Below are 25,065 nucleotides of genomic sequence, written 5' to 3'. Positions count from 1 at the left end.
AAACTTGGAAGAACCGGAGAAGGTGTGCTTATTGGATTGTAGATAGCAGGGGCTGGGAGAGATAGGTAATTTGTTGAGTGACAGAATCCAGATTTATACTCTTTTCAGAAAACATCTGGGAGATCTAGATAGGTTAGATCTAACAAGGCGAAATGTTCATGGAGATAGATCGAAGGGTCTTGAACTTTGACAGAGAAACACACAGAAGTACAGGATGGGAGAGATCAGAAGCCTTAGCTGACTGCAAAACTCAGTATGGGCCAATTGTGTGACTTCACTGCCAAAAAAAAGGGCAGTGGCCGAATTAAATAGAAGTATACTATTCAGATCAAGGGAAGCAGTTGAGTCATGGAATTTTGGAGTTGGAAGAAATCTTAGAGATGCATTTATTCCAGCCTTCTTTTACAGTCCTTTCAGCTAAGAGATATTTGGAAAAGTAGCATCCTTTCCCCTTACATGGAGAACTACATTCTGTTTCCAGTTATGCAATACTGCCCTCTAGTGGAAAAGAGGCTGTAAATGTTTAAAATTGTAATTGTGGAACTGTCCAATAATGTTCACTTGAATCAGATTAGTTTTGGAGCTGTTTGATGTGCTTTCGCTACCTTCTCTTGCCCCTTCTCACCCCTTTTCACGGTGAGCCCTTGAAATAAACCCAACCCTAAACTCTAACCTTAAAATCAGTCATCTTAATGTTACCAGAGATTTTGAAGTACAATTTTTCTAAGCAGACCAGAAAATTTTTTCCCTGTATGCCAGGCCATGGCACAGGGACATAGTAATGACTCAAGAAATCCTGTGTTATTTATTCTTACTTGTGAAAATGTTATGAAAGAAAGACTTAGAATGTTCCTTTCAGATGAACTTTTTTTTTTAACATTTAGTGGTTTTTTTCCCAATTACATGTAAACCTAGTTTTCAGCATTATTTTTGTAAGATTTTGAGTTGTAAATTTTTCGCCCTCTTTCCCTTCCCTCCCCCCTTTCCAAGACAGCAAACAGTCTGATACAGGTTATGTATGTACGATCATGTTAAACATATTTCCACAAGTCATGTTGTGAAAGAAGAATCAGAATAAAAGGGAAAAACCACAAGAAAGAAAAAACAAAAAACAAGTGAAAGTAGTATGGTTTGATGTTGGGTATAGTTAGCATTTTCCATGAGTCAGTTGAACATTTATTTATACAAAGTTCAGCCTACTACACTTTAGACTCCTGTTTTCATGGGGGCAGCTATGTGGTATAGTGGCTAGAGGGCTGGAACTGGAAGCAAGATCTGAGTTCAGATACAACCTCTGACACTTGTTAGTTTTATTACTTAGCAATATCTGCCTCAGTTTACCCATTTGTAAAATTGGGATAACAATAGCACTTACCTCCTAGGCTTTGGGGGAGATTAAAATTAGATATTTGTAAAGCACTTTGTAATCCTTAAACGCTAGCTGTAGGGCATGAATGACAATTGTGTTGCTTAGTTTTGAGACTAGTGCCTGTAACAGGGGAGATTATATTCATTCATACCACTTAACTTTCCTCTTATATTCCTTTACTTCCCTCCCCCTAGAAAGTCATCCTTTATATCAAGGAATTTGAAACATTTCTTTCTCAAACTTTTAGTTCTCTTTTGAATTTGTTGTCCCTTCATGGTGCCAGTATTGTTTCCTCTATCCACTTCAGCATGAAGTTTAGACTTTATTTACTTTGTGAACATTCACTGGAAAGACAGTACGTCCCTCACTCCCCTGCTTAGAAACGATCCAAATTCATTCGCTTTGTTTCTCTGTGAAAGCCAGGAGAGTGGACAAGATCATTGAATTACTTTTCTTTACAACTGAAGTGCATTTAGAGATCCTTTACTCTCACCTTTGCCTCTGGTACACCAATGCCTCTGGTTGAACAGCTCTAGTGGTAGAGAGCCTACACCTCACCTCTAATAGCATTTTCTTATATATGAAGCAGAGATCTCCCTCTCTATAACTTTCAACCCTTGCTCAGAGTTCTACCCTCTAGGTGGGCCCAAGGAAAACAAGACTTGTAAATAGCAGCCATTCAGAGGTTTTAAGAGGACTCTATCTCTCCCATCCCTTGTCACTCAGCCCCAAGTCTTATCTTTTCTAGGATTAACATCAGTAGTCCCTGTGATTGTCTTCCTATAGTCTTTCATTCCATTCTTGCATTATCTTGATCTGCCTCCTTAAGAGTTCCAGTTGGTCACTCTGATTGACATAGATTGTGCACTGTCTTGTTTTAGAAAAAAACCTATAAAAATAACGATTATTATTGTTCAGTTGTGTTTGACTGTTCATAACTCCAGTTTGGGGTTTTCTTGGCAAAGATACTAGAGTGGTTTGCCATTTCCTTCTCCACCTCATTTTATAAATGAGGATACTGAGGCTTACGTGACTTGCCCAGGGTTACACAGCTAGTTTTGAACTCAGGAAGATAAGTCTTCCTGACTCCAGGCCCAGCACTCTGTCTCCAGTATATCACTTAGCTGCCCCCAAAATAATGATAGTTAACATCAATAGATTGCTTTAAGGTTTGCATAGCCCGTTATATGATTTCACTTAGTCCTCACAGTAACCCTGTGAAGTAGGTGCCTTATCCCCATTTGAGAGATGAGAAAACAGATTAAAAGAGGTTTATGACTTACCTAGAGTTGGTCATAGAAAATAGTAATTGAGGTGGGATGTGAACCTAAGTCTTTTAAACTATAGGACCAATGTTGTGTCTGCTGTACTATGCTGTTTCCTTTGTATAAATACCTGTCAGCTATGTGTGCTTTAAAAAATTTTTTTAGAACCTGTTTCTTAGCTTGCTTTGCTGGTATGCACTAGCATCTCCTCTAGTCTCAGTCTGCATTGTATTTTTTATCTGTTCCTAGTCCTGGTCATGTGTTTATTGAGAATTTTCTATGTGCCAACACCTGGAGATGTAGAGCCCAAAGTGAAACAGCCAATGTCACAATGTCATCTACCTTACGTGTGTGTGTATGCAACCGATATAAAATATGCCTCCAAGGTGATTGCGGGAAAGAATAAGGAAAGGACTTGTATATAAGGTAGTGAGTGCTTAAGTGAAGTCTTGAAGGAGACCAAGTTATAAGAGGCAGAGGTGAGCTAGGAATACCTTCCTTTTAAAGAGTAAGGTGTTGTCCTATCTGATTCCCAAAGACTGGTCACCTTGGGCATTGTATCTTCTGGCTGCTGCTTCCTTTTCTCTTCTTGGAAAGTTCTATGTCTCTGGGTTCCTAGAACTTATACCTTCACCCACCCTGACCCGTTTCTCTATGTCTGGTTTATGTGAAATACGTTTTGAAGCCTGTTTTTAAAGCTGACTACCGTTCTGGGAAGCTAGGCATCTTCATCTACTACAACAAGTTAGGCTCTCCCTTGCCTCCTTAGGGGATGGGGGTCTGCTTCTCATTGATTATCTTCAGAGCCCAAACCAGATTCCTTGTCATACCCGTTCAAAGCCTACCGTGGTAGGGGGCTATCTGTAAAATTCCTGTTTCTATTCGGTTCTTAGTTCATTTGCAGAGCAGAGATGGCTGCAATAACCACGAATAAAGACTTTTTTTGGCTTAGGTTACCCGCTCAGCCTGCTTCCCTTTCGTGACTCATCACTTGGGTGTTCTCAGGGAAGAGGAAAAACTCTTCCCAATGTTCCTTAATTACATTATTTTAAATAGCACATTCAAGCATTAAAACTATACAGTATAAATAATTCCTATGAAGAATAAGAGGAGGGCTATTCTGTGGCATCCTCCTTACTCCTATAGGGGCTCCAGGAACATTCCAGTGTATCACAGTTCTTGATGTGCCACATCTTAAGGTCTTATGTAATTCACTTCACTGTTTGTTTACGTATTACAGTCTTGTTTATGTTTTTATAATAAAGTCGATGAAGTTTAGTATATATATAAAACAAGATTTTTATAAGCCCCAAGTGCTGTAATCTACGAAAGCTTAAAAGAAAATGCTGATATTGTTATTCAGTATTATTCAAGTTACTCCTTATTTAATATTTTAACAGTTTGTTTATTAACAAACATAGCGAATGTAGGAATGGGCTTTTCATGCATGTGCTCATTGAATAGATATTTTTTTTTTATGAAAGGGGCATCCTTAACAGCCATTTTAATATCCCCTTAACCCCTTCCTCCATATTGATAAGAAACCTTTCAAGCTCCCTAATGTTGAAAGATCAAGGCTATTCAAAACCTCTACCAATGAAGGCTGCTAAAAATTAAGAACAGCTCTTGGCCTTTGAGAAAATGTACCTTTCATAAACTGCACTGTAAACTGGATCATAAGGTGGATGAGCACGCATGATTGTTTATTATATTGTTGGAGAATTTTGAGAGACCGCAAATAAAATTAAATACTGTCACCTGCAAGTAACAGTCATTTCAGTAGCCAATGGACAAAGTGCTAATGACATTACAATCTGTGGGATACATTACTGCTTCAGAATTTGTGTTGCTAGGAAACACGTTGAACGTACATTTGTCTTTAAACCTGGTACAAACATGCAGAATATTCTAGAATACAAATGCTATAGACTATTTATTGAGAGTCCCCTGGACAGATACTGTTTTTATTTAAGAAGTGGTACATCCCTGTAAAGTTGTATAAGTAGCAGGGTTTGGAAGTCAAATTCTAATTCCCCATTGACATATACCTCAGTTATGTTTCTAGAAAAACAAATGGTTATTCCTTACAGTAGGAGAATGAACAGGAAGATTCATGAATATAAGGGATTTTTTTTTCTGCTGAAGACACTGGTTGGTATTAACAGGTATGCCTGCCTCTTCCCTAAAAGGATACTACCATCTTTTATCACGACAAATTTTAAAAAATATTTTATTTTTTAATTACTTATAAAAAAATGTTAACCTTTGTTTTTTTACAGTTTTAAATTCCAAATTCTCTCCTTTACCCCTCCCTCTCAATTGAGAAGGCAAGCAATTTGGTAAAGGTTATTCATATATCATATTACTTTTTAAAAGTGCTTCTGAATGGCATTGCTAAGCAAGTTACGGACTTCCCAGTATTTCCTTTGTGGCCTGGGGATGTTTGAGTTCACTCACAGAGTTCGTCACTGTGAAGCATAAGATAATTGACATTTTCCATCATTTTAATGGTGAATTTTATTTATCAGGTTTATCTACAGTGGGGGATACTTTGAAAGGTCATTGTAGGTAAATTCAATAACAAAAACCGAAAACATTGACTCAGATTGGGTTCCTATTGTGACATAAAAAGGTGAAATTCATTTCAACAAACTGTTATTAATTGGCTGCTCTGCACAAAGCATTGTACCAGGTCAGCATAGAAAAAATAGGGTCCCAGCCCTCAAGGTAGCTTACAGATCTAGTAGAGGATAAGACAAATACACAAAACTACATAATTTGTATTGTGTAGGAGAGGGACTGTATGTGAGAGTAGAGAAAAGATCAGTGACTTCTAGCTGAGGGAAACATTGAGGGCTTCATGGAAGAGGCATCCTCAGAGCTGGTGATAGATCAGAATCTCAGTGTTTCAGGGGATCTCAGAGGCCATTTAGTCTACTGTGTGCCTGAACAGGAATCCATCCTATAAGGGAAAGAAAGGATTTTAACAGAGTTGGAAGGGGAGGGAAGAGAGGGAAGCCACTGTAGGCATAGAAGTTAGTATATTTAGAAGAAAACATGTATAAACAAGAGGAAGGCAAAGGGCAATATTGGGGAATGGTGATTAGTCTCATTTGGCCAAAGCATAGTCCGTGTGAAGGGAATGTGAAATAAGACTGGAAATGTAAGTTTGAACAGGATTAAGTAGGGCCTTGAATGGCAGGCCAAGGAGTTTATATTTTATCTTATAAATAGGGAACCACTGAACTTTTTTGGGTGTGGGAATGATTTGAGCAGACCTACACATTAGGATTATTTTGAATGGCATATTAGCAAGAGGAGAGACTGAAATCAGAGACCAGGGAGGAAGCATCACTGCAAGAGACGGAATAATTGATACTTCCCATGTTTTGTTTATCAAGTTTATCAGCAAGGAGGGATAAAGACATGAGCTGAAGAGGGTCCATGCAAGAAAATATTGAGGGTCTGTCCCAGAGCGGTAAAGTGGTAACGGAGAGGGAAGGGGCAGGTACAAAAACCATTGTAATGGTAGACTCAATGGATTGGATGTGGGATAGTGAGCGAGGGAGAAGAGCCAAAGGTTACTTCACGGTTCTAAACTTTGAGTTGTGAGGCTGTGAATTGAATTGATAGGTTGGGAGAATAAACAGTTGTTTAGAGGGGATCTGTGAGGTTTCAGTTTGGATATGCCAGGTTGTGGAAGACCATGAATGAGAGGTTACAGAATTTCTGTTTTATTCAGTAGATAACTGAGAACACACAAAATTGTTTTCAGGGAGCAGAAAGAGTAATAAACTAAATAAAGCCGACCTGCTAGCATTTATAAAGCACCTCTGTTGTACCCTGGCATTATGTTAAGCGCTGGAGGTACAAAGAAAGGCAAAAGACAGCCCTTACCCCAGAGGAATTTGCTGTCTAACAAGGGAGATAGCATGCAGACAACCATGCCCAAACAAGATACAGACAATTAGTTATACATTAGAGGTAGTTCCAGAGGGAAGCTCCTGAGGTTAAGGAAGACTGGGCTGACACTTGGAGAAAGCTAGAGAAGGCAGGAAACAGGGATGAGGAGGAGGAATATTCTAGGCATGGGGGGACAGATGGTAAAAATGCTCTAAATAGGAAGATGAAGTATTGTAAACCTAGAATAACAAAGGGATCAATGTCACTGGACAGAGGTGAAGTGCATTGCCCAGGGACACTCAACCAGTGTTGCAAAGTTATGTGGAGGAGAGTAAGATGAAGAAGCCTGAAAAAGGAGAAAGGGGCCAGGTTTTAAAGGGCTTTAAAAGCGAAATAAGAGATTTTTATTTGAACCAGGAGGTAAGAGGGAATCACTGTAGTTTATTAAATAGGGGTGGGGGGGTGCGGTCAGATCTGTGGGAAGATCAATTGGACAGCTAAGTGGAGGATGGATTGGAGTGTGGGAGACCAGCCAGCTGGCTATTGCAATGGCTCTTATCATGAGGAGTCAATGGAGAACACCTTTGAGAGTGTGGGTGACTAGGAGTGTTAATACCTTGAACAGTAATAAAGAAGTCAGGAAGAAGGGAGGTTTTTAGAGAAAAGATAATGGATTCTGATACAGTATCTGGGTTCTGGTTAAAAATCAGTCCTTGGATGTATGCAGTTTTTTGGATATGTAAAACCAGTGGCCGAATCAAAACCACCCAACGCTATGTCTCCATGTTCCTTGGTCCATTGCTCTTATGGATTAGAAAGGATGCTTTGGGTCCTTGCAGAATTTCCTTGCTCTAAATAAAACTTTATGGGCTCCTCATCAGCCATAGGATAATGTATGAACTCCTTCATCTGACCCTGTGGGCATTCACAGTCTGGCTCCAGTAGGCATTTTCGGCATTATTTATCTGTATTCCCCTTTACACCCATTATGTTCTACCCAAAACCAGACTGTGTACAACTCCCTCATCTTGTTTGGCCTTTACACCAGCTTCTATGTCTACAGTAGACGTAATACACATCCTCACTCCACCCAAGTGCTCTCATCTTGTTTTTACTTTTTAGAATCTCTTGTTTCCTTCAAAACTTTGTTCAGGCAACAATTTCTACAGAAAACTCCCCATTTCCCTCCCCTCCATTGACCTTGTGTTTATTTTGTTTGTGTTCTAAGTTTTACATATGTTAATTTTGAAGCTTCAAGTCTGTAAAAGTAAGAACATTTCTGGTTTGAGGAAGTGAGGGACGGTGGAAATTGCCCCTTATTCATTTAACTATATCACATGCTCTTTCTCTGAGTGGCTCCTGATTAATTTCTCCTCTCTTTTATTGACCACTCCAAATTCACGGATGGCTGTGGCTGTTTCTAGCAGCTCTGATGGCCTCCAAGGCAGGTTGGGATGTCTAGAATACCTTCAGTTTGCAGAGAGATGCTTTCTAATATTCCCTTTAATAAAAAGGGAACCTAGTGTTTATTCATGGTCTTTATATTCCATGCTAGAATATATAGTTCAGCAGGTTTGTGATTTCATTAATTTGTTTTCCTCACAACCACCTACACAGATTGCAGCTCTGTCTTAGGGAGACTGAGGCTGATAAAGGCATATCTCTTTCTGTTCATTCCCACTTCTACCATCAGAGTTCAGAAAAGAAATTAGTCACCTTGGAAGCCAGTCTGATGATGAACCTCTGCTCGTGATTTATTGCTGGACCGCTATTTAAGGTTTTCCTGCAGCCGTAAGACCTGCCGAAGTTTGTGTTGACTTAGCATTACCATTGGAAACTCAGGAGCACCTCAGTTCCATAGTGAGGAATAAGGATAGGCTGGTGTCTCTGTGGATTGCTATTTTTTGCAAAGACCATACTGTGTTTGCTGCCACTGCCTGTCTTTTGTGACAAATTACTTCAGATTCTGGAGTGTCAGTATCCCCCTCTATAAAGTGTGCTGAGTATAAATATATATGGAGTTGAGGCCAGATGGTGAAAAGTCTCTAATTGGCTCAGGGAAGACTTTTGGACTTGTTCCTGGAGACAATTGAGAGACATTGAATGTTTTGGTTAAAAAAAAAATCAGGTGAAAAGTGTTTCAGGAAGAAGATATAGCTGGACATAGGTGATGTTGGAGTGACAAGAATCTAAGAGAATTCTGGAGTTTCTAGCATGACAGATGGACAGAAGGGTAGGTCTCCCAACAAAACCAAACAATAAAAAAACAAGCCTCAAGCAGTGTGGTTTGGTAAAAGAACCATTGTCTTTGGACTTAGAAGATCCAAGCTGTGATTTTGGGTTTTCATTATTAACCTTGTGACTTTGGTTAAGTCCTTTGAACAACTTTGAACCTTTTAGGATCCTTACCTTTAAAAAGGGGACCATAATACTTATTTCTCTGGCTTCACAGAGTTGTTAGGAGGATTAAACATGATAATGTATGTGAAAGGGCCCTGTCAACTATTAAAAAACATTATTTCAGATGTAAGACATTAGTATTATTGTTACTGTCCATGTCCAAAGACGTTGTACAAAAGTAAAGTACCATTACTGATGTTAAATGTTTATTCCAAATATTGACAAATGGATAAAAATGGCTATTTTTCTAATCTCAGCATTTCCAAGCCATATAACTAATTATACATTAAGTATCAGTTTCATAAAACAGAATTAGAAACATAATTATTAGTAAGCAACAAAAAAGTCTTTAGATGACAGTGTCATTCGATAGTAGGATATAAATTTGAAAAGCAGGATTTTTATCATCTTTGGGTTGCATAATATTTTAATTTTCACTTGCATTTTCCACTAAAGTCACCAGAGAATGAAAACCTCTTAAGAGAGCTGTACGTCGCCCTTCACGTGTCTTGGTCCTGCATCAAAGAAAATGCTGCATAATACTAAAATGACATCCCTACCTCTGATGTCACAACGGATGGTACAATCCTCTCGGAGCTGATGCTCGGCTCTCCTGCTTATGTACTGCTGAAACGGTTACATTAAAGCTAACTCCCGGCATCTCAATTATCTCCCTGGAAGTAGTTTTCTCAAATATAGAAAAGCCCTACGGTGGCTGTTTTCGGTAAGCTACCAAGGTAGAGAGACAGACAGAGAGAGAGAGAGAAAGAGAGAGAGAGGGAGCAGACTGCTTAGCCTTTGTCAGAGTGACTGAGACGGCATCTCCTCTCTCTGCTCGGTTTCCTAACGCTCAAAATGCTTCCATTTACATCACCGTGTGCAATGCAGGGCAAAAGGGGCTGCCAGGAAATTTGAAACTAATTTGCTTCCAGTTGACTAGAACGCAGATAATTGAATTAGCGTGTCTCTTTTCTAGCTAACTTTTCTCAAGCGTTAAACTGATGAACTGGGCATTTTCTTTGATCAATGGGTAACTGCTGGAGCTACGGTAATCTCTGTGAGTAACCTCTATTTGTAGGTCTATGCAGGCAAAAAAAATTATCTCTTGTGTAAATGCTGCTGTGAAAATAATCCGTCTGTATTATTGACTTGCTTTTGCGTACTAGTCTTAACTCCTGCCCATCCCTTATGGGAGAAGGTTGGAATGTGCTGAATATTGACATGTGGAGGAACATACTGCATTTATGTCAGGGACGTCCAAGCAAAGGTTTCTTTAACTCCCTAGTCATCAGAAAGGTGCCATCTGCCCTCACTCAGCATGCCTTTGCCCAGTGTCTTGACTAGGTATGGAATGCGTATTTTAGCAGATGACATTTGATTTTCCAAAACCTTAAATAGAAACATTTGTCTTACCTGAGATCTTATTTCCTTTCCTTTCTGTCTTGGAACATATCATTCTTTCACCCCCTTTCTCTGCCCCCCCCCATGATGCATTATATTAAATGGGGGGGCAGGCTGTCCTGGTAGCTTTAGCACCATATAATGCTGTGATGGTGGATGGGAATAGGGGAGGAGTCTCTCTTAAAGAGCTAAACTGTTTTCCTTTCTAGTCTCCCAGGTGATGTTTGAAGTCTACCTTAACGGGATTTTAAGGGGCAAAGATTACTTATGTCCAGTGTCATCAAGAATATGTTATTTGCAAGGATGGCAGTTGAGGCAGAGGCAGACTCTGAAAAGGAAGTTTTTAAATCCATGTTTGTTCACAGGTGTTTTGATTCCTTGCTTTATTCATCTTGACAGATATATATATATATTTTTGATGGGCCGGTAGCAGGTATTGATTGTGATAGGTGTATGCTGCTTATTGGGGACACGTAGGTGGCATAGTGAAGAGAGTGCTGGACCTGGAGTCAGAAAGACTCATCTTCCTGAGTTCAAATCTGGCCTCAGACACTTGCTGTCTGTGTGATCCTGGGCAAGTCACTTAATCTTGTTTGCCTCAATTTCCTCATCTATGAAATGAGCTGGAGAAAAAAATGGCAAACCATTCATTCTTTGCCAAGAAAACCCCACAAGGGGTCACAAAGAATTGGACATGACTCAACAACAAAGTAGCTGCTTATTGTTTGATAGTTAATAACTGTGTGGAATTCATCTTTTACTCCCTGAAAACTGGGCTTCAATCTTTGGTAAAAGCATTCAGGAGACTTAACAGATAGAATGGGTCTGCAAATGACAGGAAATCTGAACATGGCTGTCTGTCAATCAGCTGAGACTTAGGAAAAAAATCACTTGATTATGACAGCCAACATCTGGCTTGACAGCAGTGTAGGGAAGCCCACAGATGTGGTTGATTAGCACTGCCAGCAAGAAACTTTAACTACCATAGCAGCTTATTGTTGTTTTGAAGACTTGACAAGCATTTTGAAACTTTAGTGCCAATATTGCCTTAAAAATTAATGGAAATACTTCACAAAATTTAAGACTCCGTAGGTAGCAGGGTGAATTGAAAAGAGTACTGGATTCTGAATCTCAGATCTGCCATGTAGCTTTTATATGACCCCAAGCAAGTTACTTCAACTTTTCAGACGTCCATTTCCCTATCTCTAAAACTAGAAGGTCAGACTGGATGCCTTGGAGGCTCCTTCCAGGTTTAAATCTGTGATCTTGTAAGCCTATTAATCTTGGATGTTCCATGCACACTTTAGCTCTGAAAGGATTAACCCTTTCTTCATTTTCTGAATAAGGCTAATGAAGTATTATGATCTTTTATTAAAGTCTTTTCCTTTAAGAAAAGCAAAAATAGACTTTCTCATCCCATAAAATTGGTAGAAAAGGGGACATAAAGTGGATTGAAGGAAGTGAATGAAAAGGAACGGAATATGCTACAGGAAAGGGAGGATTTACTACCCTTGTGACCTTGAGCAAGTCATATAACTCTCCTGGATCTCAGTTTCCTTATTTGTAAAGTGTTAGAGTAAATGATCTCTAGAATCTCTTTCAACTCCATGTCCATGAACTATGATTTGGGAAGATGAGAAAAGGGCCAAAAGAAATAAGAGAGTAGTTATGGATGTGAAAAGGGAAAAAATAAATCTGACAGCAGGGAAAGTGGACAGGGATAGGGGACGAATGGGAAAAAAAGATCTGTTTGGGGAAAAAAAGTGTTTTCCCCCCTTAAGAAAAAGTAAACCCTAGTGTTCAAAATTTTGTATTTATCAATCCTCTCTGAAAATTGTGTGTGCTCTGTAGTATTCTGAAGGCATTAATTTCAAACCATTGACCTGTGTCTTATCTCACTTATCTTGCTTTCCATGTGCTGGGGAGATGCTTTGAACTCTGGATATCTTCTGGAATTGATGGGAATTGTATGCTTGGGTCATCTCCCCAGGGTTTGGAACAGGATGAGAAATGGCCCTGAATGATGAGCATGTCAGATAGCCCAGGATATGAGTAACAGAGACTTGATATTTAAGAGAAATAAGGAGGCAGCAAGAGAGCACTTGCCTATTCTTGCTGAATTCAAGCTGTCTGGCCCAAATGGCCTGTTTTTGGTCACTGAGGCAACTGGCTAATATGATTGCTGAGTCACTGTCTAATATTTGAAAGATATGGAAAACATAAGTAAGAATACCACAGAGCAAATAGTATGCTGGTTTAAAAAAAAAGAAAAGAGAAAATCTAATCTATAGGACAGTGAGCTTGACTCTGATTTCTGGGAAAATTCTAGCATGGATCATTAAAGAGGTGATTAGAGAGCATCAAGAAAGGGGGAAAAAGTAATTACAAAAAGCCAGCATGGCTTCATCATAGTCATGCCAGACTAACCTCATTTCCTTTTTTGAAAGGATTACTAAACTTAGTAGATAAAAGGAATGTTGTAGATAAAGTTTACTTATATTTTAGCAAAGCTTTTGATGATGAACTATCTCATATTCTTATGGAGAAGGTAGAGAGAAAAGAGATTAAACAATAATGCAGTCAGATGGGTTTATAATTGTTTAGATGGCCAGACTCAAAGAGTAATTGTTAATAGGTTAATATCAGTATGGTCATATGTCTCCAGTGGATTATCTCGGGATCTGTGCTTGGTTCTATGCTATTTAATATTTTAATCTATTATTTAGGTAAAGATATAGATGATAGACTCAACTTTTCAGATGTGAATTTGCAAGGGATAACTGACACACTGGATGCCACTGTCTAAGGGTCCCAAAAGAGAGAAGACGGGACACTGGGCTGAGACAGTCTTGGTCTCCAGTAAGAAAGGCATACCTTCTGGGATCAGAGAGGTGATAGGTCCATTGTACTCTGCCTTCATCACACCCCATCTTGAGTGCTGTGTTCCAACTAGGCACCCTTACTTAAGAAAGACATCGATAAATTGGAGAGTGTCCAGAGCAGGTCAGTTTTGTTGCCGTTTCAGTTGTGTCTAACTCTTAAAGATCCCTTTCAGGGTTTTCTTGGCAGAGATGCTGGAATGGTTTACCATATCCTTCTTCAGCTGGCAAACAGGGTTAAGTGACTTGTCTAGGGTCACACAGCAAATAAGTATCTGAGGCCCAATTTGAATTCAGGTCTTCCTGACTCTAGGCCAGGTGCTCTATCCACTAGACCACCTAACTGCCCTGAAGAGGTCATAAAAGATGTTGAAGGGCATTGAGACGGTGGTATGTGAATGTTGGTTGAAGGAACTGGGGATGTTTGGCTTACAGAAGAAAAGGGGAACGTGATAGCTGTTTCAAGTATTTGTAAGATTGTCATATGGAGAAGGGATGACACGGCTCTGTTTGGCCCCAGAGGACAATGGATACAAAAAGCAAAGGGGCCAGTTTGGACTCACTATAATTAAAACAACTTCCTAAAGCCAGAACTATCCAAAAGTGGGATGGCCTGCCTTGAAAGATGGTGCCTTCCCTCTCCTTGAAGTTCTCCAAGAACAGGCTGGATGACCATTTATTAGTTATAGTATGATGGGGATTTCTTTAGTGTTTGGTTAGATCTAGATGGTGGTTGAGATCCTTTCCAACTCTCAGATTTTTTGATTCTGTAATTCTCATTCTGTATGTGTAGCCCAAATTATTAATCACTTCCTTGGAGGCTTTTCTAATTAATGCCTGCATTCATGTATACAAGTTAAAAGCTTGTAGCTGAGAGCTGCTTGATTTATTTCTGCGTTTTGCTGGATGTAAGATCTTTTCATTGAAAATGTAGTTTAAAGGCATTTTTGGATACCCAGTACAACCTTTCCCTTCTATCACCCTTTCTAAAGTGCAATGGTTTTATTAGGATGAGGAGGATGTTGATACCCAGTACAGCCTTTCCCTTCTATCACCCTTTCTAAAGTGAAATGGTTTTATTAGGATGAGGAGGATGTTCCAGAATAAAAGGTGTGTGCAGAGCTGGAATTATTCATGTATTATATTCTCATTACTCATTCTTGTTTTCTGTTAACTTTATCATTCTGGATATGTTACTCTATTACTTAATAAGAGATTGACCAGATTGTCCTGCAGAATCACCTTGTAGGAATTCTCCATCCAACTAGTGAATCCGAGGCCCTTGTATCAGTGAGTTTTTAAGGAACAGCATGAATTAGTGGATAGAGAGTTGGCCTTGGAGTCAGAAGATCTGTTGTTTTTTTAAATTTATTTACTCATTTTTAGTTTTCAGCATTCATTTCCATAAGATTTTGAGTTCCAAATTTTCTCCCCATCTCTCCCCTCCCTCCATCCCAAGACACCATGCATTCTGATTATTCCTTCCCCCAATCTGCCCTCCCTTCTATCATATCCCTCCCTTCCCTTATCCCTATCTCCTCTATTTGCTTGTAGGGCAAGATAGATTTCTATATCCCATTACCTGTATTTCTTATTTCCCAGTTGCATGTAAAAACAATTTTTAACATTTGTTTTTAAAACTTTGAGTTCCATCTTCTCTCCCTTCCTCCCTCCCCACCCATCCCCACTGAGAAGGCAAGCAATTCAATATAGGCTATACATGTGTAGTTATGCAAAAGACTTCCATAAAAGTCATGTTGGGAAAGACTATATTTCCCTCCATCCTATCCTGCCGCCCATTTATTCTATTCTCTCTTTTGACCTTGTTCCTTCCCAAAAGTGTTTACCCCTATTTATTCCCTCCTCCCATTTGTCCTCCCTGCTATCATCCCCCCCGCACCCCACTTATCCCTTTCTCCCCTGCTTTCCTGTAGTATAAGATAGATTTTCATACCAAATTGAATGTGCATGTTATTCCCTCCTTAAGCCAAATGTGATGAGAGTAAGCTTCACTTTTTCCCTCTCACCTCCTGTCTTTCCCCCTCCATTGAAAAAGCTTTCTCTTGCCTCTTTTATGAGAGATTATTTGTTGCATTCCACTTCTCCCTTTTTCCTCCCAATATATTCCTCGCTCACCCCTTAATTTTATTTTTTTAGATATCATCCATCTTTATTCAATTCACCCTGTGCCCTCTGTCTATATGTATATGTATATAGACCCTCCAACTACCCAAATACTGAGAAAAGTCTCAAAAGTTACAAATGTGATCTTTACATATAGGAATGTAAACAGTTCAACTTTAGTAAGTCCTTTATGATTTCTCTTTCCTGTTTACCTTTTCATGCTTCTCTTGATTCTTGTGTTTGAAAATCAGATTTTCTATTTAGCTCTGATTTTTTCATCAAAAATGCTTTAAAGTCCTCTATTTCATTGAATGACCATTTTTTCCCCTGAAGTTTTATACTCAGTTTTGTTGAGTAGGTGATTCTTGGTTTTAATTCTGGCTCCTTTGACTTCTGGAATATCATATTCCAAGTCCTTTGATCCCTTAATGTAGAAGCTGCTAGATCTTGTATTATCCTGATTGTATTTCTACAATTTCAAATTGTTTCTTTCTGGCTGTTTGCAGTATTCTCCTTGACCTGGGAAGTCTTTAATTTGGCTACAATATTCCTAGGAGTTTTTCTTTTCGGATCTCTTTCAGGATCAGTGGATTCTTTCAATGTTTATTTTATCCTCTGATTCTAGAACATCAGGGCAATTTTCCTTGATAATTTCATGAAAGATGATGTCAAGGCTCTTTTTTTGATCATGGGTAGTCACATAATTTTTAAATTGTCTCTCCTGGATCTATTTTCCAGATCAGTTGTTTTTCCAACGAGATATTTCACATTGTCTGCTATTTTTTCATTCCTTTGGTTTTGCTTTATAATTTCTTGATTTGTCATAAAGTCGTTAGCCTCCACCTGCTCCATTCTAATTTTTAAAGAACTATTTTCTTCAGTGACCTTTTGAGCCTCCTTTTCCATTTGGCTAATTCTGCTTTTTAAAGCCTTCTTCTCCAGGCTTTTTGGATAGCTTTTGCTATTTGGGTTAGTCTATTTTTTAAAGTGTTATTTTCTTTGGGGTTTTTTTTGGGGGGGGGGGTCTCCTTTATCAAGCAGTTAACCCATTTTTCATGATTTTCTTGCATTACTTTCATTTCTCTTCCCAAATTTTGCTTTAGTTCTCTTACTTTATTTTCAAAATCCCTTTTCAGCTCTTCCATGACCTGAGGCCAATTCATATTTTTCTTGGAGGTTTTGGATGGAGGAGCTTTGACTTTGTTTCCTTCTGTTTGCATGCTTTGGTCTTCCTTGTCACCAGAGTAAGATTCTATAGTCGGATTCTTTTTCTGGTTTTTGCTAATCTCCCCAGCCATTTACTTGATTTTTTGAGGTCTTTGTCAAAGTAGTTCTCAGCTTCCAGTGGGGGTGGGGGGTGTACTGTCAGCTGCTCAATCCCTCCGCAATCTGTGGGCCTAGAGCTCCAGAAACAGTGATTGCAGTTGCCCCTGCTGCTGCTGTGGCTGCCACAGGTTCTGCTGCCCTGGGGCTGGGGCTGAACCACTCCACTCTCCTGCACTGGTCCCATGGGCTTTTTCCACTGACCTTCCAATTTGTCTTCAGTGTTTTGAGGTCATGAAGTCTGGAAACCACCACAGGTGTGAGAGATTCAGTCTCCCCAAGGCCTGCTCAGTTCCCCTGTGTACACTTGTGACCTATATTGGACTGCACTCTGCTCCCAGCAGTGCAATAGACACTTCCTAGTGACTTTCCAGGCTGTCTTGAGCTGGAGATTTGCTTCACTCCATCTTTCTGTGGGTTCTGCAGCTCCAGAATTTGTTTCGATCATTTTTTACAGGTATTTGGCTGGGCTTGGCATGAGTGCTCCAGAAAGTCTGTGCTATTACCAGGAACGCATGTTTTCAAAGCCCACCTCTGACATAAATTAATTTTGTGACCACTTATGCAAATGTTAACCTCTCAGTATCTCCAGCATCTCTCTAAGTGTGTATGAGCTGCAGATCTTTGTAGAGGAAGTTTCCACAGTGGAAGTTCCCAGTACCCTAGAAATCACAGATTCAGACCAGCAAACAATAGAAAGAATCATGGAGCTGAAGGGGAAGTTTTGGACCTTTGAACACTGTAACATTTATCATCTTTATTTACAGTGACGTTTCCCGTTACTCATCTTGGTTGAAAAGCATTTGAAATATTAGCTGTGCCTGGCCTGCCCTTCATATTTGCTTTTAAAAATGAACTTCTTCTATCTCATTTCCTACTGGTTATGAAATTTTATCCCAAGAGGACGGTTGTTCTGTCTTGACTGTGGACGCTGAATTCTCATTAGCACTGAGCTAATATCTCTGTTGTTAGGAGGGAACCATGTCTGCCAATTCTATGTTTCACTGCCATTCAGAAATTTAAGAATTTAATTTTGGAAATCTCTGACACCAAAGGAGCAATCTCAGTTATTTCCTGCCCTATGAGATACATTTGGTGAATGATCCCATGAAGATCATATTAGGAAAGCACTTGTATTTATGGATTATTTCAAGTGAAATTCAGAAGAAATTTTTCAGTGGATAAGAGTGCTATGATTTCAGTGTGTCCTGGTGAATTAAGTAGGTATAGAATAAATTATATACTTTTACTGTACTTCCCAATGTGTGTCATCAAGGTGAATGTATATGTTTATTTATTAGCTCATATGTATCAAATTTATCACAGTGAATAATGGTAGGGAATTTCCCTAACTCGAAAAACAGTGGCACCATTATTATCGAAAACTTTACCTTCCCAGTTTTGTTTCTTAAAGGCTTAACCTGATTTTTTATTTATGTTTTGCCTCTATGAGTCTGTTTCTTTTAAAACTCAGTGTTAACATTTAATCTTCAGTAATGGTGAAACTTACATTTATAATTGTTGTAGCTCATTGAGGACTTATTATACAACTGTAAGCCGTTCATTGTGAGAGAGATCAGTGGCGTGTTGTAGAATAAAGGGGACAGTGTTACACACAGTGGAGGCAATTCTCTGAGCCCTCTTGGAGAGGAGCCCAGGGTAAGTATTGAATTGGAGGACACACTCAGTCCGGAATGGTTGTGACAGATCCCTTTACTGCCTGGGAAGTGGGTGTGTCTAGCTCAGAAGGCATGTTTTAACTTTGCCAGAGGGATGTGATTACCTTGAAGTTGATGAACAACAAGAAATACTTCTAGGCACTCCTGGTATTACTTGGTATGGGGGCGGAGGGCGTGGCAAGTGAATGAATTGTTTGAGGGAACTTGCTTTTTAGAGTTTGGAAAAGATACATGGCAGGGCTCATCTTGGGATGGTTTGGCCTATGATTGTGGACAAGAGCCATTCATTTTATGTGCAGGACAGACCTTGGCCCTGTTGGAAGCTTGAATATTGGCACTTGATAAAAATACTAGATGTGTGTTTGCTTGAGCTGCTCATTGGAATGTGCAAGTAAATTAACTGTGAACTCTGAAGATATATCGTCAACTAGGTAGTACAGTAGATAGATAGAGTATAAGACTTGGAGTCAGGAAGACCAGAGTTTAAATCCTGCCTAAGACACTAAATGGGTGACCTTGGACAAGCCTTATTCCGTAAAATAGGAATAGTAATAGAATGTACCTCTCAGGGTTGTTGTGAAGATCCAGTGTGTTAACTTAAAGTCTTTGCAGACTTTAAAGTGTTATCTAAATACTAATTATTATTATTACCATATGAAAATTATGCATATAAAATAATTTGGGGGTGGATGGACCTCATCTAGGGTCTGATGAGAACACAGTCACTAACCTATACTCTATTCAGCCCTGAGAGCTAAGGATTTCTTGGCTTTGAAGAACCCGTCCTGTTCTCCCAGGCAACAGTGTATCTTATTTTCCAGATTCGCTACTAAAGTCATCCTATGGTGACATTTGTTATTTTGTTGTCTTGTCTTGAACAGGCCTTTTTTTTTTCTTTTTAAAGGAGACTGAATAGAAAAAATATCCTGTTTATTCATCATTTATTATTTTCTTTCCTTTGATTTCTATGGTACTACGTTACTCTTACATTTCTAATAATTCCTACTCTGCCTCCTTTTTCTTCTTCTTGCCTTTTCAGTCTCCTTATATCCCCTTCTTCTCTTTTTACATGTTCTTCTTTGGGTGAGCATATTCACTGTCATGACTTTACTGGTTACATCTTTGTGCATGACTTCCAAATGTTCATCTCTAGCCATGCACCCTCTGTTGAACAATAGTCCCACATTTCTAAGTGTGCCAGGGCCATCTCCAGTTGTCCTGATCTGTATCTCACCACTGGACTCAGATGGCTCCTGAGGAGAAAGTGAGACTGGTAACTTTGTCCATCCCTACCTCACTTAAATACCGTTCACTTGCACGTCATGGCATCACCTCCCTAATATCATGGTCCTCTTCCAGAATGAAGGACAAACAGCTACAGGCGTTCTCCATTTGTGTATGTATATAGCTTTCTAGTGTCTCTGACTCCACACACCTAAAATTCAACTTCTGTTTTTTCTCTAGGCCTCTTCCCCTTCCCCCTTTGCCCCCTGATTTCCCGTTTTCTGGTAGTGGGACCTCTGCTTTTTCCCCAGGTACTAAGAGGCGAAATCTTGGAGTCATATTTGACTTCTCTCTCTCTCTTCTTTAAAGTCATCAGGAGGCGGAGGAACAGTGAACAGAAACCTCAGGGCTTCCTGAGATGCTCCGTGGCACATGGCTTCTTATCCCCTGTCATTTGAAGTGGTTTTTTTTTTTTTTTAGGATGCTTCTTCCATTGTCATAACTAAGGGCAAGTAATAGGTCAGAAGAGGAACAGAACTCCGTTGCTAAGAGCATATTAGCCTGGGTAGCAAGGGAACGATTAGAGGACAATGTAAACTACTCTGGGTTTAGAGAAAATAGAAAGTCAGAACTGCAAACATTAGTCAACTTCTCTGGACCTCTGTTTCCTTCTCTACGGAATGAAGTAGTTGGCTTTGTTTGTGTGACAAACTAGCTGTGACATTCTATGGTTCCATGAATTGCTTTTGGATGAGGGTTGAGATAGTTCGGTTAATACTTCATATACGTCAAATTTATTTACCTTTGGAATACCCTAGCTCCCCTTCTCTCATCTCTCCTTAGTAACAAAGACTTAGAGCTAAACAAAATAGGTAAATTTACCATCTTTGACAGTGTGAAGGATTTCTCTCATTCCACCTTTGTAGTCTGCCCCCTCTACTGAGAAGAGTGTTGTGTTTCATCAACCATTAATCAACAAACATAGGGCAGCTAGGGGGTACAGTGGATAGAGCACCAGTGCAGGAGTCAGGAGGACCTAAGTTCAAATCTCACCTCAGACAATTGACACTCACTGGCTGTGTGACCTTGGGCAAGTCACTTAACCCCAGTTGCCTCATCCTGGATCATCTCCAGTCATCCTGATGAATATCTGGTCACTAGATTCAAGTGACTCTGAAGGAGAAGGGAGGCTGGTGACCTGCACAGCCCTGCCTCACTCAAAACAAAGTCAAGTGCAAGTCATGTCTTCATTTCTCCGATGGCATGGTCTTCTTTGGCAATGAAGGATGAACACACATTTACCTTTCTCAGTAAACAAATCCTTGTTGAAAAATGTGTTATTCATTCATTCAGGAAGAATATTTTAGGAGCCTACTGTGTGCTAGACAAAGACAAAAATTTGAAAGAACACAGGAGCACAGAATTTAGAGCTGACGAACTGCAAAGATTATCTAGCCTGTGATTTTTGTTGTGCCAGTTGATCTGTGAGCTCCTCAATGGGGGTCTTCCTGCCAACTGTGTAGATCCCACCATTTCCATATGTTGTTGTCATGTATGATTCTCTTCTCCATATCTTATAAACACTAAGTATGAGGGAGATAAATCATTTTTAAAAAATCATCAGTGGCATATTTTGTGCTTGACCCAGGGATCAGCAGTGGATGTATGTCTGTCATTTTGGCTTCCTCTTTGATGTTGACTTACTTTATTTCCACCACTACTGACCTTGGGAGGTATTGGTGGCAGCAGACATTCTTTCCTCATGCTTCTTTTGAGTTGGAAAGCAGAGAAGACTTTATGGTACATAAATGACTTAGAGCAGTAGCCTTCACAGTTTGGTGGTGACAACTGGTTACCCACTGCTGCCACTCCCTTGAGACCTTAGAAAAATGGCATAGAACAGCCAAAGAGTGAAGCTGAATCAAACTCAAGTGCCCACAAGAGAAGAATCCCTGGTGTGATCCCTATCAACCACCGTTCACCATCCACCTGTCTGTATAGTGACATTATTCAAATTTTACAAAACAGATCATTAGGCTACCTGGGCAAAGGCAAAATATATTCATGTAAGCATCTTTGGGGTTATATACCTTAATTTAGAGAAGAGATAGCCATGTTGTGGTAAAATCAGAGGTGGCATTTCCCCCTAGAGAATAAACACCATATTTTGTTGTATTTTATGGCCCAGAAAGGTGAGATATTTAAAAAAAAAAAAGCCTTTTGAAATGCTGGTCTCCTCTACCCCCAGTCTTTTTTTGTTGAATTTTTGGAAGAAAAATAATTACACCTTTGAACAGCTTTGGATAATAAAGTTGCCTGAGAGCTAGAAGGAGATAAAATTTGTTAAAAATGTGACCTGATATCAAATGAACATTTTCAGCCTGCCACACCAGGAAGAGAGATTTCCATTGTTGTTAACTGCCTTCCTTTTCAAAGCTAGTGTATGAAAAGCTGCCTCCTCTTCCCTCCTGAGTTGCTGCAAACCACACACTATTCATCACATCTTTTGAAGGTAGTATAAGCGTAGGAAGATCAGGGAGGGAAAAGAATGGGGGGTAGGGAACATTTTTTAGATTCTGAAGATTATTCCTCAAATATGTACCCAGGTTAAAAACTACACAACTGTTTCTCCTAATTTTGGGAATTTGGAGTAATGGATAGGATAGGATCTCTTGAAAGCAATTTTTTTCTTTCCTTACCTCCATTTTTTCCTGTCAATCTTCTTAACTAATTCTAGGAGTTATGCTATCATGTGAGGGTCCTCCCTATACAAATTTTTGTGTATGGAGAACCCAGAAACTGTATTGCTGCCCTCTCTCGTTAGAAATCATATGTATATAAAATAGACAGCAAGATGTGGTATAAAGAGCATGAGTCAGGAAGAATGTGGATTTGAATCCTTGAGAAGAAGGATAGGGCAGAGAAGACCTGACAACTGGCTGTGTGGTCCTGAACAAGTCATGTCACCTCTTTGAGCCTTGGCTTTCTCATCTGCAGAATAGGAATTTTAAATAATACTTACTCCACCTAATTCCTAGAGTTGTGATTTAAGTATTTTGTAACCTTTATAGCTTTCTATAAATATGAGTGCCTGTTGCTACTTTATTTCATAAGTCCGCATTGGTATGCTCTCCATACTAGTTTATAATTATAATTTGTACATATAACTTGTACATATTTTATTCCATTTTGTAACTTAGTGCCTTAAATGCCTATGATTGAGTGATTGTTTCCTGGATTCTCCGTAGGATGCATACTCTTTAAACCCAGTTAGCCTCACTAAAGCTGTACAATTCTTCTTTTTCTTATTGAGAGGAGAAGGAAGAGAGTGGAGAGAAAAGGGATCTCAGGGCTGCTTTACATTCTTTTTAGGCAGTTGGGGTTAAGGGACTTTCCCAGGATCACACAGCTAGTGTCTGAGGCCTGATTGGAGCTCAGATCCTCCTAACTTTGGGGCTGATGGCTCCACTGTGCCACCTAGCTATCCCTCACATTAAAAAAAAATTACTGAAGACTTTCCCAAAGTGCTTTTGTTTAGGTGGATGCTGTTTTTCATTTGTGTCCTACTCTTTGTGACCTCATTTGGGGATTTCTTGGCAAAGATACTGGAGTGGTTTGTCATTTTACAGATAAAGAAACTGAGGCACACAGAGAGTAAGTGTCTGAGGTTAAACTGGAACTTAGGAAGATGAGCCTTCCTGATCCCAAGCCCAGTGCTCTATCTGCTCACCCAATTTTGTTATAACCATTGGCAAATCTGCTGAAACTTTTTGAATGAAGTGGGAATCTAGCACATATAAAACTGTGATAAAAGGTATTAGCTATCTTTGTTCCTCAGGCTGTGTTTATTGTCACACAAACATTCTGTAGCAGTATTTTGCATTGGGAACTCGCTTCTATTCTTAAAATTTTGAAAAATCTTAGGAATTGATCATGAATGATAATAATTGTAATGATTATGAAAAGAACAACTAATATTTATTATATAGCATTTATATTTACATAAACATATAAATACAAATATTTTATTTATTTATAAAGTTTGCACAGTGCATCATGTATATTATCTCATCAGATCCTGGTAAGGTGTGTGCTATTATTAACCCCATTTTGACAGAGGAGGAAACTGAGGCAGACAGAAGCTAAGTGATCTACCTTCGGTCACACAGCTCATAAATGTCTGAGGCTGGATTTAGGTTCAGGTCTTCCTAACTCTAGGTCTAGTGCTCTGTCCACTGTGTCACTTTGCTGCCTCAGAAGCAGAGTTTGATAAGGGGCCGGGGAGGTAGTGACTTGTAGACTTTGTTTTACCCATCAGCCATTTCTCCAGGAATACTCACACTCATTTTCTTAATTGTTTTATGATTTTTTTTTTAAGCTTCCTGGATAAGGTCCCTGAGAGATTTGTTATTTGCTTTCCTTCTTATTCCTTATTTCAGTATTTCTTAACCACTCCATGTTCACATGCTATCCTCACTCTGTGAATATAGTAGCTAGATAGAACAAATGCTGTCAAACTGTCGCCACCAGGGAGGCAAAGACTTCAGGCAGATGGAAGAGGACAAGTCCTCATTACAAACGGCAGCTACTTCTGCCACACCATAACGGAACCTTCTAGCCAGAAGGCAAACTTGAGATGGCTAAAGTATGGAAAGGTGCTGCTGGTCATTTAATAATCTTTTCAGATATATCCCCAAGGTAGAACACTCTTCCTTGGAAAAGGAGGCTAATTGATTATTCACCATTTCTAGGGTGCTGTTACACTCTTAAGTTGCTTTTCCACATGAAGTTGAAGTGATTCATAGACGCTTTATTTACTCATTTATGCATTCATTTATTCACTCTTCTCTCTCTCTCTGTCTCTCTCAGTCCCCCCTTGCCTCCCTCCTTTCCAGAATTCTCCTGGTGCCTGATAACATATTTGTGATATTCAGGTTAGAAGTGTATCCTCTAGCAGTGGAATAGGCCAAGACCAATTGACCTTGTTTCTTAACTTCCTCTAATCAACCAGAGTCTACCCAGGTGGACAGGAAGAGGTATCCTCAGTCACCATCCATTCATTTCACATTTTTGGAGAGAGAGAGGGATGACACCTGCTAATAACTGGTTGCTTTGCTAGAACTCTCAACTGTATCGTACTTTTTGAAAGCATTTGTAAAGTAAATGTAGTCCTCTTCCTCATCAAAAGTCAAGTGCCCTTAACATGTAATACTAAGAGACCCCTTTAGTAGTCCTGTTTCAAAGCTACCAGGGAATCTTGTACAGTTTGCACTCTAGAAATGTGTAGAAATGGACCCTTCAGTGCCCCTAGATTTTTGTTGGATTTATTTATCTTCTCATAGAATTTTTGAAAAGTTGTTTTTTTCTCTTTACATTCAGTTGGAGGTTTGTGACAGAGACAATATTTTGTTTAAATAGATTTCCTCCTTTCTTTTGGGACTCTGGTCACACTGGATGCTGTATAAAAGTTATTGATTGAGTTGAACTAGACTCTTCTG

General features: G+C 39.4%; 1 protein-coding gene across 4 annotated transcripts in view; it reads left to right on the top strand.

The window, feature by feature from the left end:
- The window catches only part of PSD3 (pleckstrin and Sec7 domain containing 3), a 617,602-nt gene that overhangs the window by 203,691 nt on the left and 388,846 nt on the right, over positions 1–25,065 (top strand). The gene's annotated exons all lie outside the window — the stretch shown is intronic.

Source organism: Notamacropus eugenii, chromosome 1 (genome assembly GCF_028372415.1).
Source record: "Notamacropus eugenii isolate mMacEug1 chromosome 1, mMacEug1.pri_v2, whole genome shotgun sequence".
In the NCBI taxonomy this organism is placed as follows: Eukaryota; Metazoa; Chordata; class Mammalia; order Diprotodontia; family Macropodidae; genus Notamacropus; species Notamacropus eugenii.
The sequence above is the reverse complement of the archived record's forward strand: the minus strand, read 5'-3'. Positions and strand labels throughout refer to the sequence as shown.